This window comes from Anser cygnoides, chromosome 36 (genome assembly GCF_040182565.1).
Source record: "Anser cygnoides isolate HZ-2024a breed goose chromosome 36, Taihu_goose_T2T_genome, whole genome shotgun sequence".
In the NCBI taxonomy this organism is placed as follows: Eukaryota; Metazoa; Chordata; class Aves; order Anseriformes; family Anatidae; genus Anser; species Anser cygnoides.
The window spans coordinates 1,378,470-1,396,659 of NC_089908.1; positions in this window are offsets into that span (position 1 = coordinate 1,378,470).

Consider the following 18,190-nt stretch of genomic DNA (forward strand, 5'->3'; position numbering starts at 1 on the left):
GATGAATGGGAGCCATTGGATAACCTACCACCTCTATATCCTAACAATCCACCCCCGGTGGTGCATCTTGTAATCCTATTTTGTTCTTAAATGTTTTGACTGTGTCAAGGAGGAAGGTGGGAGCATTATCTAAGTAACAGTTTAGAAGTTTGGGTATATTCGCGGTGGTGTTTGGTCAGTTTCCCAAGTATCGGGGGAGAGGGGCTGACTGATTATCAAAGTGGTAGAACGGAGAGTCACTTCTTTGGTGGTTCGGGCCTGAGCCCTGGGAATTCGGTAAGAAGGGGGAGAGTGAATTTATTTAGGCCTCAATACCTTTTTAAACCCCCATCTTGACGGATACACAGGAGTGATTCCTTGTTTTGTGTAGGCTTACTAACAAAGTGCATGAGAAAAATTAGCATTTGGCTTGAAATTCGGTCTTATTGAAATGTAAATTTTGTGGAAAAGGTGTTATTGTTTGTCTAGAAGACAGAAGGCTGAGTGCTTCAGGTGTTTTTCCGAAGTCCTGCGGATTTATGATTGGAATGGGGCTCATTAATAATCTGAAATAGTAAAGTTTGTATGTGGAAAGAAGAGTTTAATCCCAGAGAATTGGGACATTTGGGAAGAAGATTAGGAAAAGATAGTAAAAACCTGCAATAAAAAGGTTTGCGTGGAAATTGAAACAAGGGACAGTAAGTAATATAAATAAATAAAAGGGAATGGGAAATCAAGGAAATGGGTAAAATCCAAAACAAAGACGTCCTAAAAAAAAAAAAAAAAAGCCTCCTTGGGTGCATATTGGCACATTGGAAGGATATTGTTAGAAATGGGGGCACAGAAAGCAATAGGACTTTCACTAAGTATTGCAATCAATGGTGGCCACTATATAAGCTAAATGGCCACTTTATGGATCAATCGACTATAACAGTGTCTTGCAATTAATGTTTTTGAGGAGAGAAGGAAAATAGGATGAAATGTTGTATAGTGATATGTTGTTTCAGCATGTTGCAGGGAAAAGGTTTGGAATTAAGTTGGCCCCTGACTGAGCCTTTGGTGTTGGCATTAGAAAAGTACAGGCTGGAGAAAGATAAAGGAAGTGTTAAAAGGGGTGTTGGAGGTGTTAAAGGCTGTGTGGCATGTAGTATTTAACAGAGCTGTTTGAAGCTGAATGAGCAGGGAAAGAGGATGTAGGAATGCTAATAGTTCCGCCTCAACCCGAGGCTGAGATCTCTAAATCGCGGGTGCGAGCCCTCTGGGGCAGGGGGACCGTGATGGGTCCGAGAGAGTTGTCGTGGAAACAGAAAAGCAGCTAACTCTTGAAACAACCTGAGTTCCTGTGTGAGCTCAGATTGCCAATGGGACCGCTCAGGGAACTGTCAACGATTGCATTCCCCTGACCGACCCCCCCACTGAGACCCTAATCACCCCGGAAATTATGTAAATACCAAAATCTGGTTAAATTGGCTATTGGGGATTGAGAATCTGTTCCAACAAGGTCCAAAAGAAACCCCTATGGAATTTATGGAATTTTTGAATTTCTGGACCAACTTTGAAATGCAATGAAAAAACAAAAAAATGGACCTGGCTTAAAAAAAAAAAAGAAAAAAAAAAAGAGAGAGAGAGGCAACTGGCTAACCTCTTTCCAGGGCAATCGGCCCCTGATATCAGAAAGAAATTGTCTTAGGCTGCAGGACAAACTTACAACAGTCAGGAATGACGGGGACCTGGGGCATCTACCCTAGCAGGTCCACTAGTTGAAATAAAGCTAGGAAACGAAGACAGAGGCTTGAATTTTTGTTGGTTATGGGAGCTTCTTTCTCTGTGTTAATTAGGCTGTAAATGTAATAGGAGCAACATATTCAGTGTTAAATAGTTTAAAAGGACGATTAGGAACTAAGACAACTACAATAATTGGAGCCACAGGGAAAGAGGAGGAATGGTCATTCTTACAACCCCTTGATTTGCGTTTTGGGGGTAAGGAACTAACCCATGAATTTTAGTATGTACCAGAATGCCCGATGCCACTCTTGGGACGGGATCTATTAGCCAAATTAGATGCAACAATAACCTTTGAGGATGGAGAATTAATAATGAAGGTACCTGAGCCCAAAGTAGGCCAAATCCTAATGATCAAAGATAAACCCTTTGTTAATATTCCAAGAGAAGTAGAAAATGCAGTTATAGCAACAGTACGGGAAACAGATGTACCAGGGAAGTCGAAACTGGCACAACTGGTAAAGGTGGAATTAAAGGAAGGAGCCAAACCTGTTTGAATCAAACAATATCCGCTTAAGATAGAAGCTAGGCACGGGAATGGTGAAAATTATTGACAAATTTCTCAAATATCAGATTCTGGAAGAATGTAAATCGGAATACAATACTCCAATTTTTCCAGTAGAGAAGCCCAATGGCGAGTATAGATTTGTACAAGATCTTAGAGCAATACATGAAATAACAAAGGATATTCACCCGGTAGTAGCTAATCCTTACACATTGTTAACATCTGTGAAAGGGAAATATAAATGGTTTACCGTGATAGATTTAAAGGATGCCTTCTTTTGCATACCTCTTGATAAAGATAGTAGAAAATTATTTGCCTTCAAATGGGAAAACGTATTGAAGTTTTTGGACCACATATGGTAACAACCGTTTTGGAACAAAGTGGGGGGGGGCACTGGTTATCACCCAGCCGGATGATGAAATATCAGGCAATCCTAACTGAACAAGATGACATAACCTTGAAAACGACTAACCTGTTATATCCAGCAGTATTTCTAGGAACTGTTCCAGAAGAAGGACCGTTGGAACACAATTGTGTGGAAATAATCGAACATACGCCAGCCACAAAGATTTGAAGGATGTACCCCTTGAAAGGTATTCAGTGGGAATACCACACTCCGTGGCACCCACAAAGCTCAGGGAAAGTAGAAAGGATGAATCAAACAATAAAACAACAATTGGCTAAGTTAATGATGGAGACACAGCTGCCCTGGACGAAATGCTTACCATTGGCACTTTTAAACATAAGAACTAAACCACACAGTGAGACTGGATTATCATCATATGAAATGTTATATGGTATGCCTTATTCTCAAGGGATGCCCCTAGGGAACAATGTAGTTGAGGATCATAGTATCCAGAAATACATAATTACCATTGGAAGGAGATTACAGGAGATAAGAGAAATTGGGATGATGACTCAGATACCACCTTTAGGATTTGCTATTCATAAAATACAACCAGGAGACAAGGTCTTAATAAAAACCTGGAGAGAGGAATCATTGAACCCCCGATGGGAGGGACTGTACCTTGTTTTACTTACTACTGAAACAGCTGTGAGAACAGCAGAAAGGGGTTGGACCCACGCATCCAGAATAAAAGGACCAATAACTGCCGAAGCCTGGAGGGTTGAGTCCACTCCTGGGGAACTGAAACGGAGACTAAAGAGGAACTGATATCCCAGCAACGAGGTTCTGCATGAATTAAGGGCACTGGATAAAGAGGACAAGGCTGAAGGGAGGAAAGGGAGAAGGCAAGACCGGGGTAGGACCCTCCACTGCGGCGTGTATGGTCTACCGAGGGAGGCAACCCCTATGGGTATTGACCGCCGAGTGAGAGTGCCTCGACCGGACTTCTCCCACACCAAGATCAGGTTGTCCTGAGAAAAATAACATGAGAACCTTTTAAACCCATAATAAAATTGTGATTAGTTTTTCCAGGAGCTGGATCACCCTGAAGGGCTGAATGGTAACACAAGCTCTGAAAGCGGGCCCAACCCCATGATTGAAGGCGCTTCCCACACTCTCAAGATTGGACGGCGAAAAAGGCTTATAATATGACAGATCGCCAAAGAGAACTGAATTGTGACTGTAAGTGGAAACCCAACGTGGGAGCTTGGAAGCGTGCATATACGAGTACAAACGGGGCAGACATTGTAACAGGACCACTCGGTAACAAGGACACTCTGTATTATCACGCCCCAAAGGGTAAAGATGGATGGGATGGTCATTTTCCAAATGGGACGTGGGCCCTAAAGGGACATTATTGGGTGTGTGGCAAACATGCTTACAAGAGGCTACCCGGAAACTGGTCGGGAATATGCTATGTGGGGTACATAAGACCCTTGTTCTTTTTATTGTCACAAACACAAGGAAATCATTTAGGAATAAGATTATATGATGACCTGAACAGAGTGAAACGATCTATTGATACTTCCTTATCCGGGGATAGTGCCCAAAAATGGGGAAAGGATGAATGGCCTCCTGAAAGAATCATACAGCATTATGGGCCAGCTACCTGGAACCCGAATGAGTTGGTATCAGGAGCCCGAGAACCTATTTATAATTTGAACCGAATAATTAGGTCGCAAGCTATCCTCGAAGTTGTAACCAATCGAACAGCGACGACCTTGGATCTTCTGGCTGATCAATCCACTCAGATGAGGAATGCTATCTTTCAACGTAGAATGGTCTTAGACTATTTACTAGCAGAAGAAGGGGGAGTGTGTGGAAAACTGAACGATTCTAATTGTTGTTTACAAATTGATGATAATGGAAAAGTGGTTAAGCAGATAACAAAAGAAATTAAAAAGCTAGCCCACGTCCCAGTACAAACTTGGAAGGGTATGGATTGGGATTTCTTTTCATGGTTGCCCGGTGGACCATGGGTTAAAAGAATGCTATTTTTATTTTTATGTGGTGTAATGACATTATTGTTTATACCTTGTATGATACCTTGCTTTACGTTGTTGATACGGAGGATAATAAATAGCACCCAATTTGTGATGACTTTGGGAGAGAAAAGGTGATGTGTCGATAATGATGCTTAAGAAATGGACACCCCGAGAACTGACTGATGAAATCCAACTGCTACTAACAAAAGCTGAAGAAGAGACACGAATTGATGATACTAAAAAAAAAAAAAAAGGGAGGAATTGTAAGGAATAGTCCAGCAATTCGTGCCACTAAGGGGTGTGAAGGGTTAACATTGAGGCCTGGGTTTAGGCGAGAAGAGAACAAAGGGATTTCTTCAGAGAAAAACTGCTGACTCTGCACGGACGTGCAGTAACTTCTGACAGCCGGCCAAGAGACCACTAGATAAGGAGGAAGAATATGAGCCTCCCCGTCCGAGCGGCCCCTGAGAAACTGAGACTGATAAGCAGGCGCACCTGGGAGGACTTCGGATTCGGGAAACCAATTATAATAACCCTGCCTCTTCTAGAAGTAGTAATGAATATGTATTAGCCTAGGAGCATAAAAACCAGCCGCCTTACGTAACAGGTGTGCGTCCTGGTGGAGCAGAGACTTCCGGCGCACCCAGCGCTGTTTGCTTGCCTCTATTCATTTAATAAATTGTAAACTTTGATTGTAATCCTATTTGGGACTCAGTCATTTATAACAGTATCATGTTCAACCTGTAAATGAGGAGAGCCCCTACATGCCCTACAATTTTCACGAGCTTACATACAGTTTGCAACAAACCATGCCCAGTCACATCACTGCAGCAGTCCTAATACCACGGGTCATCATGGGATGGGGGCAGCCCCAGGTTGGCTCCAGCCCTCTGTTTGCATCCCCCAGGGGCTTTGCTTATCTCCAAAATTCTCTCACAACAGGATTTTTGGTGTTTTTCTCACATAATTGTTTTTTTGCTCCAGTACATCCTGCTAATGTGCTCAGGACAGTGTTTGCAGCTCTCCGTCATTTCCTAGCTTCCAGGCAAAATGGCCAACTCCTCCTTGCAAAAGTCAGCCCACAGCAGCTTTCAACCCAGCCTGGAGCAGGAGGTGAAGCCAGGGATAGAAGAATGGGGGCTTGCTTAATCGTATTAATGATTTCTAAATAAAACAATCGTAATTATGAAAGCCAGGAAGAATGGGGGCTTGCTTAACCGCTTTAAAATAGATATTGCTGGGTGTCTTTGCTTACTACTGTGCAAATTAACCGAAACAAGGAGTCTCGGGGCCCCTCACAGAAGATGTTTCCTGACAAAAATGAGGAAGCTGTCTCAAAAACCAGCTGAGACCGACCTTGTGGTTTGGACAAGAGCCAAGGAGCAGCTGAGTCTGTACAAAGGCAGGGGGTCAACTAGTGGTGATGAAGAGGAGTTATTGGACTTCATCCCCATGACCCCCCAATGACCACCACCAGAAGGCACTGCGCAGGCGCAGATGGGAGGAGTTTATGGAAATGACTTATTGGAGCTAATTTTAATACAAAGCGGGGATAGGTTATGCATATGCATAGGCGTATTGGGAAACTTCATGCATATGTAACTCTTTACTGCATATAACCAAAGCAAGGTGCGCATGCCTTTGGGAGCTATCCCGCATGCGCCCGGCGCCGAAATAAACCACATACCTACTTTATGACTCATTTGCTTTGAGTTATAGAGTTCTTCCACGAATCAGAGGCACCGTAACATTTGCACCCAAGCAGCTTGGTCCCCAAACAGCCCCAAAAACAAGGCCGAGGAGTGATCTAGGGCCCCCCTCTGATCTGCCTGGCAGACAGCAGAGATGGTTTGCTCTGTCCACATGGACGGGCTCTCCATGGTTGGGTGTAACAGCCCTGTCCTACCAAGTGATGCCTCAGGTGGTTCAGCAGGAGCTGTGCATGGCTTCTGGCACGAGGATTTCTGACCAAACTGAGTTACTGCAAAAATACTATGCCTGAAGTTTTCAACACACCCAGAAAATAGCTTTGTTTCCCAAAGGAGCCAGGCCACAGGCAGCATTGCCAGTGTGCTCCCGGGTAGGACAAGCTCAGAGCAGCCAGGGGAGCACTACTTCACAATTTGTCAGGGTGGGCATCCCACATGTAACCTGCAGAGTGCACAAGACAAAACTGCAGAGCCCAGGTTGCATAGGGAAACTCCTGCAAGGCTGGGGTAAGCAAGGGCAGCTGGTTGAAGCCTACAAGTGGGTTACTGGAGCAGGAGAAATATTCCCTTTAAGATGGTGCCTTTGCAGAAACAGCTCCAAACCTCAGGTCCAGCTAGATTCAGGTTGTCAGGGTATTTAAAGGCCCATCCCATGTGCATCCCCTAGTGGGAGGTCACAGATTTGGGATTCGGATAATTTTATTTCTATTTCCAGCTCTTCGAGTGCTCACCCGCATGGGTGCCGCACATATGGGTGCCACTCAGCCCATTGTGCTCACCTGAGCACACACTAACCCGAGCAACACTTACTCGAGCATGCTCTCACCCGTGTGTATATTCACTTGGGCGCCTGATTATCCACCTGCCTTTGCTGCATCCGGCTCAGGCTCTCAGGGAAGCAGAGCAGTTCCATCTCCACCAGTGCCCTGAAACGCCAGGGTCCCCTGGTCCAGCTCAGTTCCTCTCCCAAATTTCCAGTTCACTGTGTCCTGACCCCACTGTGCCATGATTCACTGCCTGACATCTCTAGCTGCTATGGGCATACCTGTGGGGTCGGGCCCCCTCTGATTCAGGTTGAGGGTAATTACAGCCCTGCTCGGGATTTTTAGGAAGGCTGGTAAAACTCGTTTGATCATCACTGCCCACAAGGTCACATCCCTGTGCTGCTTGAGAGCGACAGGGGATGAGGGACTGCCACCAGGGAGCGAGCAGCAGCTCTGGGTGGGTGACCGGGATGCCCACGGGTGTCACTGGTGAAAGCACCTCAGCATCCCCTTGTAACACCCGCCCCAAAACAGCCTCCCTTTGGAGGCACACACCTACACATGCACATACATACACACACGCACACGTATACACTTACGTATACGTACATACGTGCTGTCCCGGGGTGACCCGGCCAGCCCTGCAGCAGTGCCGGTGACGCCTTTCCTGCAAGAGGCTATTTAACAAAGTATTTCAGCACCTAGCGAGTCATTAATTAGGCCCCATTCTTAAATGCTAATACTAATAATCATCATCAAAAATTACTTCACAGCATGCCACTCCCTGTACCCGCCCTCACAGGCACTGCTCGCCTTCCACCACCACCTCCCACTTGCCCAAAAAGCCACAGGATCCTGTGTCTGGCCATGCCCCGGCCCCACACCCAGGAATGGGAGGGATCCGTTCCCTGGCTCCATCCCCTGGAGCCTGGCAGTTTCCTTGGTGTGGTGTCCCTGAGCTGATGCTTTCCTAGGAGGTGCAGGTGGATGGAGAGCTAGCATCAGCATGCCCCTGGGGAAATCCTTCATCGCCACCAGCTGTCCGGACGCCGTAGTCAGCATGGCATCTTACAAATGACAGAACTCCCCCAAACAACATGCATACTTCCTTAAAAACAGCTAAATTGCACTAAAGAAGCCATGACACAGCCCCTGGCTATCATCACCTGTTCTCAGCCAAGTCACCCAAATACCTGACGCTGTGTCCTACCCCAAATCCCAGAAGGTCTGTGGCCGCCAGCCCTTCCCAGGGCAACCACAGCCCATCTCTTTGTTCTACCCAGATAGAAATTGCACAGGGGCACACAGCCTCCTGCCACACGCCAGGATAAGCAGGAGGTACCAGAAATATCTCCCGTGGAATAACAGTGCTGGTGGGACCAATAACTGGGGCTGAGTTTTCCCCCCTGCCTATTTGGGTTATTTCTGTTTCCGCCTGTTTCTCACTGGGTTCACCTGTGCTGGTGGAGCAGGGCTGTCCTCTCACGGTGACTTTCCCCTGGGGTGCGAGGAGGGCAGTGGCAGCACTGAACCACACCAGGGATCTCTGGTGTCCAAAAAGGGGGATTTGCAGGAGATAAAAGGGGGCTGGTGTTGCCTACCATCCCTTTATGCTTTGCAAAACAAAAAGGTCATTTGTGGCCATGGTTCCTAAGTTTTTCTTTCAAGGGGACCCAAGTGCTCATGTTTTCCTGCCACCAGTATGCAGGTACATAGAGGTGACACCAAGAAAGGGGATGGGGCCCCCGCCAACACTGGATGGGCTGGGACCTGGGGGCAGCATCACCCGCAGATGTCCCACGCTTCCCACAGGCAAAGCCAGCTCCTGCCCAGGGCACTCCCCACCAGAGCTTTGCATCCAGCCCCTGAACCCCTTGGCCATGCCATGGCCACAGAAAGCCATGGTCTGGCCACCCAAGGACCTTGCTTCCTCTCCTGGGGAGAGGTGGGGTCTTGGGGTCTGTCTCAGTGCAGCAGAAGCTGCAGTTCACTGTAGGATTAAACAGGCCTCTTTTCTTCTAAAGTAATTTCAAGTGCTTTTCTAAAGTCGTTTCAAGTGCCCAACCCCGGGTCCCCTTCAAATGACAGGCTGAAGGGCTCAGGTCCCTATAGGGAGGATGGGGTGCTGGTCCCCTGCTGCATCTCACCAGCACCAGCGGTCACACGTGGCATGGCAGGATGGTGACCTGCTTCGTGAAGCCTCACCTGCCCGCTCTGCTGGAGCACACGCTTTGCAAATCTCAGCATCAGCAGTGCTGGAGCTGTACAAGGTCCCCAGCACCAGGGTCCAGGATCCCACAACATCCAGAGCCCTCCCGAGTGGGTTGTGCTCTGGGAGAGTGTGTTACATGCTCCACTTACAAACAAAAAAAATCCCCTAAAAGGTCATAAAATCAGAGAGGACTTAAATAATCCATATGTACTGGTTGTGACTGCTCGAAGCCAGCAGCTCTGACAGCTTTATTGCAAAACTTGGGTGACCTGAATTGTACAGAGAGCTGATGGGAAGCTCACACGTTTCATAGCACACTAGCAGCGTCTGCCTCCTTTTAAATTGCCGGTTTGCTTTTTGCGTAGATGATTTTGCGTCCTTGTTTTTATTTTCTGCTTGCTTTTGGCTTGCTTTTTGTGACAGGCTAAAGAGTGAGTCTGCCTGATTTCCCTGCTGTTGCTGTGGGCTTTACACATAGCAACAGGGAGGAGAACCCTTTTCTTTTCTTTTTTCTTTTCTTTTCTTTTCTTTTCTTTTCTTTTCTTTTCTTTTCTTTTCTTTTCTTTTCTTTTCTTTTCTTTTCTTTTCTTTTCTTTTCTTTTCTTTTCTTTTCTTTTCTTTTCTTTTCTTTTCTTTTCTTTTCTTTTCTTTTCTTTTCTTTTCTTTTTTTTTTTTCCTTTCTTTTTTTTTTTTTTTTTTTCTGATCTTAAGAAACAACCTGCAGCCTCCAAAAATCACACCAGGGACACCAAGGGAAGGGAAGGACCTGTGAAGCTCGGACCTCTCGCATTAGTGCAATGCATTATCAGTGATGGTTTGTTTGCCACGATCCCATGAAAACAGCCCTCGGCAATCTCCCCCCTCCAGCAGAATATTGCTCCATTAAAAAAAAAAAAATCAATCTCCAAGGCAGCTCCTGAGACTAAATGTAGTGGAGAGAGCCAGGAACATGTAAATGTGGCATTTATTTATCCATGGCTTAAACCTCCCAGTGCCAAGGCACCTGGTGCCCCCTCCATCCCTCCATCCTTCCCTCACTTCATGTGGCGCTGGCTGTCACAGAGCCGGGAAGGGCAAACGGGGCTGAGATGGAGCGAACGGTGCCAGGGCAAAGGGATCACCTGGGCAAGAAGGGAAAACATTGGCAGGGTGAGGGTGATGATGATGACTTGCATAGCGGAAGGCATGCCTAGCTCAGATTTAACCGCTCTGGCTCTTTTTGTCTTTGTCCCAGCTCCCAATGACCCTTCAAGACCACTGGGGTCCATTCTCTTTGCTCACCCGATGGGGAAACTGAGGCAGAGCAGTGTCAGGGTTTACCAGGGTGCAGGAGAGCTGATCCGGGGCTGGCACGGGCGGTCAGGCAGCTCCCTCACAGTTCCCATTCTGCTCTCGCTTCCCACAGAAACAGAGATGATGCAACCACGCTGCCTGTCGCTGCCAGATCCCTCCTCACTCCTAGCTTTGAACCAATGGGGGCAGCTTCACCCCCAGATGCTGGCATTTCGGAGATGCTTTGTGGGATCAGGCAGCTTAACTGGGAGGAGAAAGACCAAAGTCGGACCAAACTCATTACTAGCCACTGGAGAGTCCACACAAGAGGGTGCTAGCAGAGACCAGGCATGAAAGCTCTGCCTCTGCAGAAACAGCTGGCAAAAGTCCTGTGGGTGTGGAGGCTCTTGTCCTGGGCTCTCGCTCAGGTTCCCCACAGAAACCCTAAAGCCCCCAGGACACAAAGTGCCACTGTTCTGTGTGCTCTGCTGTCACTCAAGGGTTTTTTGTGTCCCCTCTGTGTGCAAGCAAACACAAAGAGATGGGTTCCCCCAGTCCTGCAGTCTAGGTTAGGACAGCAGTAGCACCCAAGGGAGAAAATACAGACAGGGGAGAATTTGAAGTCACCTTGGTGGTGACATCTCATTTTGGGGCATTTTCTTTTGTTTTGTCTTTTAGACAATTTTTGGAGGTGCACCTGAGACTTGTGGTGCTTGTCATGAAAGGGATGAGGACCAAAGGGAAGTCGTCTTCAGGTGATCATAACAGCTTAAGGTCTCAGCATCCATAGAAGGGACAGCTGCGCGGGATGGGACTCTCCTGTCCCCCAAAAATGTGCATGGGAAACGTTATGGTAGAGCCTGTAAAATAATGAAGGGCGGAAAGCACTTGGGTAGAAAAGGACTGGTCATCATCTCCTCCAACGTGAGGATAAGGGCATCAAAAAAACTACCAGGTGGCAGGATCAAAACAAACCAAAGGAAATGATTTTGCACCCAAACAGGCCATTAGACTGGGAAGCTGTGTGCCACAGGATGTTGCAAATGCTTAAAATTTACTCAACTTCAAAAATAACCAAATAAATTAATGGGAGAAAAATCTGCTGAAGACTATTACATACAAAGACACCTCTGACTCAGGGACTCTGAGTCACAGAAAATTGTCGGAGGACAGGGAACTATTCTGGGGAAGTATCGCATCTTCTGACATCCTTCCGTGGTTGTCCAAGGGTGGACTTTCATGAAGAGTGGTACTGGGCTTGATGGACCATTTCTATAGACAAGAAAAGGAAGGTGATTGTTTTGGGGCTGGTTGTGATTCCCTTCTCTCCCCGCTTGCCATTGCAAATGCCTCTCTGTACTGTAAGAGGAGCCGGGATCAGATAACTGCAGGCAGTGAAGCGGTCCCAGTTGCCCAATACTCAAACACCACGTCGGTCCTGATAAGTTTGTTATTCACTTGCATGAATCTGGCCCTGGAGCTCAGTCCAGCACGGCTGGATGGGGCACAGAGCCCATGGGGATGACCAAGGGAAGCCTTTCCAAATAAACAGGGCACACAGAGAGATGCTCTGTAAGGGGTGAAGAGCTGGAAGAGCAAAGAGAGGGATGAGGGATGTACTTTTGCACCAGCAAAGCCCCAGCAGTAGGGCCAGGATCACAGGGCAGCCCAGGACATGATCTGGCTGCAGAACTGTGCAAGCATCTCCCAGAGGCACCCAGCAGGTGGGGAGAGGAGATAGCGCCCATGGGAGCCGCTCGGGCAGGCTCCGGAGATAGGGCGATGGGGGGAAATCGCTCGGTGCAGGGCCTTGATAGAGCACCAGCTGCAGACACACTGAGCCTGAAGGCCATGAGATAAGGTGAGAGCAGAAGGAGACCAGCACAAGACCTGTCGGTGGGAATTTCCAAATCTCCCCTCTCATTCCTGTGATGCAGAACATGATAGAATCGAATCAAATCAAATAGAATAGTTCAGTTGGCAGGGACCTACCAAGACAATTGAGTGCAAGTGCCTGAACACTTGAGGGCTAAGCAGACGTCGAAGCCTGCAGATGAAGGCATTATCCAAATGCCTCTTGCCCAGTGAGAGGCACAGGGCATCAGCCTTGCAGTGGTTGAGCACCCTCACAGGAAAGAAAAGGAAGTGTTCAGAGCAATAAATATGTGCCCAAGCAGCTATAGCCCACCTAGGGCTGCCCCAGACTCTGGCAGAAAGCCTCAAGGTTTCTGGTCTCTGTCTGTAGCCACCTCCAATGTCAATAAAATGCTGCTGCCCACATTGCCAGCCTGGCACCCAGGAAGCAGCCAATCCATGAGAAGCCTCTCGTTGGCTTCTGCATTGCTGAACCTCTGGAAACATCTCTGAGAATGAGAAGTGCTGGGAGTGTCACAGGTGATATTTATTCCTGTATCTTGGGCTCAGAGAACCCTAGATAAAGTATTACTCTGGTTTTTTTTATTACTATTATTTATTAATCATCAGAATATTAAGAGAAATAGGAAGGTATTTTCATTGTGCTCTTGTATCACTCTTTGACAGCTACCACGAATTTTTAGCCAGCAAGTGGATATGAGAGAAGCATGTATGTATACATATTTTATACATATAGGAAAGACATGATGTTGATGAGGGTAAATGAAATGGAGGATAGGCGGCAGAAGCAAACAGGAGAATGAATGGGACAATATTTTCACGTATATGAAGACAAAAAGAGCAAAATGCCTTATAACCACGTCAAGCTCAGCTGGAGATGGCTCTGGAAGAAACAGCTTTATCCCGTTAGAGGACAAGCAAGGCACGATGTTACCAAACTCTCCCTTCTAATTTCTATTGCTCATAATTGATCAGGTAAATGAAAATACGTCTCACTCTAGGGAAATCTCTGCTTTTCTGAAGCTGAGCACGTGTTGTGCTGCCAAGGGAAGGAACTGAGTGCCCCGGCAATGCTCACCAGCATTGCACTTAGAAAGAAGAAAAAAAAAAAGAGAGGGAACTCTATTAAAGATGGATGCCAAGAGAAGAGCACATTTGCGATGGAGAAAAGGTTTTACCCAAGTTGTGTGCCCTTTGCAGTGTTTTTGCTGCTTCTTCACAACAGGAGGGATTTGGTCCTTGTGAGATGCTCACCGCTCCACGTGGTTCCTGCTTTGCAGCCCCTGCCCGATGCAGTTTCTCCCCACTCAGTTTGCCAACCTTCGCTCCACGCACCGCTGCTTGCCCCCCTCGCTCCTCTCATCCAAGAGGGAAACAGCTAACGCTTGCCTTTTTTTGGGTCCCTCCCACCAGCCAGCAAGTACATTCAGAGGTGTTTTATTTTCCCCAGGGTGAGAGCAAGGAAAGGCCCCTCAATGCTCTCGGAGACAAGGACAGCGCAGACCAGCCAGGGCTGGGCTGCAGCCAGCTCAGCCAGCTGAACGCCTCCCCTGCGGCGTGAGGGAACACATCGGCCTCTCTCACCTGCTTCCCAGCCTCCGTCAGAGGCAAGAACAAGGGCGTTGGGGCTTGTAGCAGCTGGGCTGCGGAAATGAGGGTCTGGATGCAAAGGCTTGAGTTGGCTCCCTCCTCCGCACCCTCGGGACACCCATGCAAAGATAAAATAAAGCTGTCTGAGATAAAATCCTCAGCCTGCCATTCAGCTGATGGTTTTGGCAGCATCGGAGCCTTCTCCACCTTTAAAAGGAGGGTGCTTATGTGGAGGGGACCAGCCCTGGTGCACCCAGATTGGGCATGCAGCCTGGCACTGGTTCCCTCCACACTCTGCCAGCCCTTGAATCCACAGCAGAGGTTCACAGAAGGAGAAGAACCCATCCTGCAGGCCAGGCAGAGGACCCCAAGGATGCTGAGAGGTGCTAGGTGGGCCACGGACATGGGATGTGCAAAACCCATCATGCACTGACAGCTTGGAGTTGGTGCAGCCAAAGAGTTTCCTGCAGGATGGAGAACCACGGTGGTAATTCATGAAAATGCCCTGGCAAGAAAGCGAGTCTGGAGGAGATTTACCTGCCCCTGGGGGCAGCTGTAGATGGGGAATGAGGTAGCAAATCACCTACAGGGCACAGCCACCTTCTGCTCCACACACAGTCCCCCAGGGACCCTCTTGTAGGGCTCAGCCCCCCAGCCACAGCCAGACAAACAGGGCAGGGATATAACAGGGGTGTCCGCAAGGTCTGCAAGAGCCCAAGGTGCTGGTGGAAAATGCGGGACAGACACCCCATATCCCCTACAGCCACCAGCGACAGGTGTTTGTAGGGCACATGGGATGCAGGGGAGCTGGTGGGGCCAAGGGTTCAACCTCCAGCTGTTGCCTCCTGAGCCCTTGTCCTTACATGCTTGTGATGAGGCTCCCATCCCTTCATGGCCCTCCCATCTCCAGGAGGGTACATGAGCACTGCTCTCCCAAGTGGACAACACTGGAGGGTTTAGGCCATGTGAGATCAGACCGGTGGTTTTCTGGTCGATTTCTTTTCCAGACCCCTTAGAAGCTCTTCCTAAATTTCCAAGGGACTGCAAGCCCTGGGGTGAAGATGACTGCACCGTTCAGTGCGTTCAGGCCAGGCAGCGAGGCTTCTCCAGACTTGTTCACCTGTTTGGGAAATTTGCATTAATTACCTTGGTGGTGATTCAGGCTCTTGCGGGAACGTTCAGCCTCCTCCCAGCCATGCATGGACGCACAGAGAAATGTGAGAAGTGTGCAGGGCCATTGCAATGATCTTCCTCTTTATCCAACCCAATGCTTCTGAGCAGGGCTTCACACCCCCCACAGTGTTTTCCAGAGCTCACAGCCTGCTCATGGATGCAGACGAGTGAGATATTGCATCTGCCACATGAGCCCTGCAAACATTTTTTAGAAGAACATCTCATTTTAGGAATTTGGAGGTGGACTCCCTAGGGGAACACCTCCTGATCCGTCTCTGGACCTTCTTGCCCAAGGGAGTCTCTCAGACATTTGGCCACCCAAGCCTGTTGCTTGCACCTGGGGCTTGGTGCTTATGCTGCAGTTTGCTTTCCTTCTTCTGAATCTGTTCATATTTGTTGTGACAATGGTCATGAAAAGGCCAAAAAGTCCTGGGCAGGACCTGAACCGTGCATCTTCAGCTAAGCCTGACTGGCATTGCATTTTCATGGAGCTATTGGCAGAAGATGACCCCATCTTCCCCTCTGTGCCTTCACACCCACCCCTCTCACCTCCTGCTTCTGCAGCTGCCATCTGCTTCAAGTTCTCCAGGTGGCCAAGTGGATGAGAGAGTGGATGGCCAAGCAAAAGCCATGGTATCTTCAAAGAAAACCAGAGGTCATTAATTGGAGGGAAGTCAGCACTGGACCCTGACATGCCATTCTGCTCAGAGAGCTGACCCTGCCCACACCTTTCCATAATTTCTGGGTTACCGGGTGCATTGCTGTGCTGTGGCACAGGCATGGGACTGATGCTGCTCTGAAGGTGGAAGTGGGGTCTGACAGACCCAGGAGCCCACCAAGCAGCTGCCCCATGAGTTCCAGCCCCTCTCCCTCCTCTCCCAGCCCAGCCCAGATCACTCATCCCCAGGGACAGGGATAGCCAGGAGGTACAGCCTGATGGCCACCTGCCCTCAAGGAAAGGTCAGTCCTTCCTCAAGGAACCTAAAAGGCCAGTCCCCAGCACAGAAACTGAACTACATGGACACCTCAGTTACATTCCCATCAGTAAACCATCACATTCCTCATGTTCAGCATACAGCTAAACAAAAACATCATACGATGGGTGAGCAAGTGGCTGACGAGCAGGGCTCAAAGGGTTGTGGTAAATGGGGCCACATCAGGCTGGCGGATGGTCACTAGTGGGGTCCCTCAAGGCTCCATTTTAGGGCCAGTCCTCTTCAATGTTTTTATAAACGATTTGGATGTAGGACTAGAAGGTGTTTTGAGCAAATTTGCCGACGACACCAAACTTGGAGGAGTTGTGGACTCGGCTGAGGGTGGAAAGGCCTTGCGGAGAGATCTGGACAGATTGGAGAGCTGGGCAAACACCAACCACATGAAGTTTAACAAAAGCAAGTGCCGGGTCCTGCACCTGGGAGGGGGCAACCCTGGCTATACATACAGACTGGGTGACGAGACGCTGGAGAGCAGCCCCGCAGAGAGGGATCTGGGGGTTGTGGTTGACAGCAAGCTGAATATGAGCCAGCAGTGTGCCCTGGCAGCCAGGAGGGCCAACCGTATCCTGGGGTGCATCAAGCACGGCATCGCTAGTCAGTCGAGGGAAGTGACTGTCCCGCTCTCCTCTGCGCTGGTGCGGCCTCACCTCGAGTACTGTGTGCAGTTCTGGGCACCACAGTACAAAAAGGATGTAAAACTGTTGGAGAGTGTCCAGAGGAGGGCGACGAAGATGGTGAAGGGCCCAGAAGGGAAGACATATGAGGAGCGGCTGAGGTCACTGGGCCTGTTCAGCCTGGAGAAGAGGAGGCTGAGGGGGGACCTCATCGCAGTCTACAACTTCCTCGCGAGGGGGAGTGGAGAGGCAGGTGACCTATTCTCTTTAATCACCAGTGACAGGACCCGCGGGAATGGAGTCAAGCTGAGGCAGGGGAGGTTTAGGCTGGACATCAGGACGAGGTTCTTCACCGAGAGGGTGGTCGCCCACTGGAACAGGCTCCCCAGGGAAGTAGTCACTGCACCAAGCCTGTCTGAATTTAAGAAGCGTTTGGACTGTGCACTTAGTCACATGGTCTAAACTTTTGGGCAGACCTGTGCGGTGCCAGGAGTTGGACTTGATGATCCTTATGGGTCCCTTCCAACTCGGGATATTCTATGATTCTCTGATATGGCTGCTGGGAGGGCAGAAATCAGATCAGGAACCTCTGTGGACCACAACACGTGCCACCACAGCTGGAGGACTGTCTCCACAGCCAGCAGGTCCAACAGACTCAGTTATCTCTGTGCACTGAGCCCAGAACAGGAGGTGTAAGATGACCCGAACAGTGGGTTACACAAACTCTTTGGAAATGCAAACTACCATCTGACAGGCATAAGGTCACAGCCGTCACACACACACACACCCCCCCGGGCCCGGGAATCACAGCTGAAATAGCATTGTAATGTGCTTATAATTTATTCATCAGCTGAATGAGAGCAGCAGCAGGCATTTTCATGGCACTCTTTTATCAAACCCCTGTGATGGACTTCATCCATTTTAAAAGAACAAACTAGAGTAGAAAGGGAAAAAAAAAAGGAAAAAAGACAACTTTATTCCATTCAAATTTAAACAAGCAGGAGAAAGGGCAAATCAAATAGGTTAAAAAAATACCGAAGGCCTTCTTTTCCCTTCAGTTTTTCTTTTGCTTTGTTCTGAATCTTTCGAACTTTGCATTTCCCTGCTGGTGGATACTTTGATGCATGAGGCTCCTGTTAACCCAGGTGCTGCTGACTGCCTATTGAAAGTATCTCTTCATCTCTGTGATGAGTTCTGCCTGAGGATCCGCTTGCCCCATTTTTAGGTGAAACAGAGCCAAAAGGTGAATTGTGGACAGACTTTTATCCTCAGAGATTCACAGTCACTTCCCCTGAGCACTTGGACCTGCTCTCCAAACCCAGTCCCTAT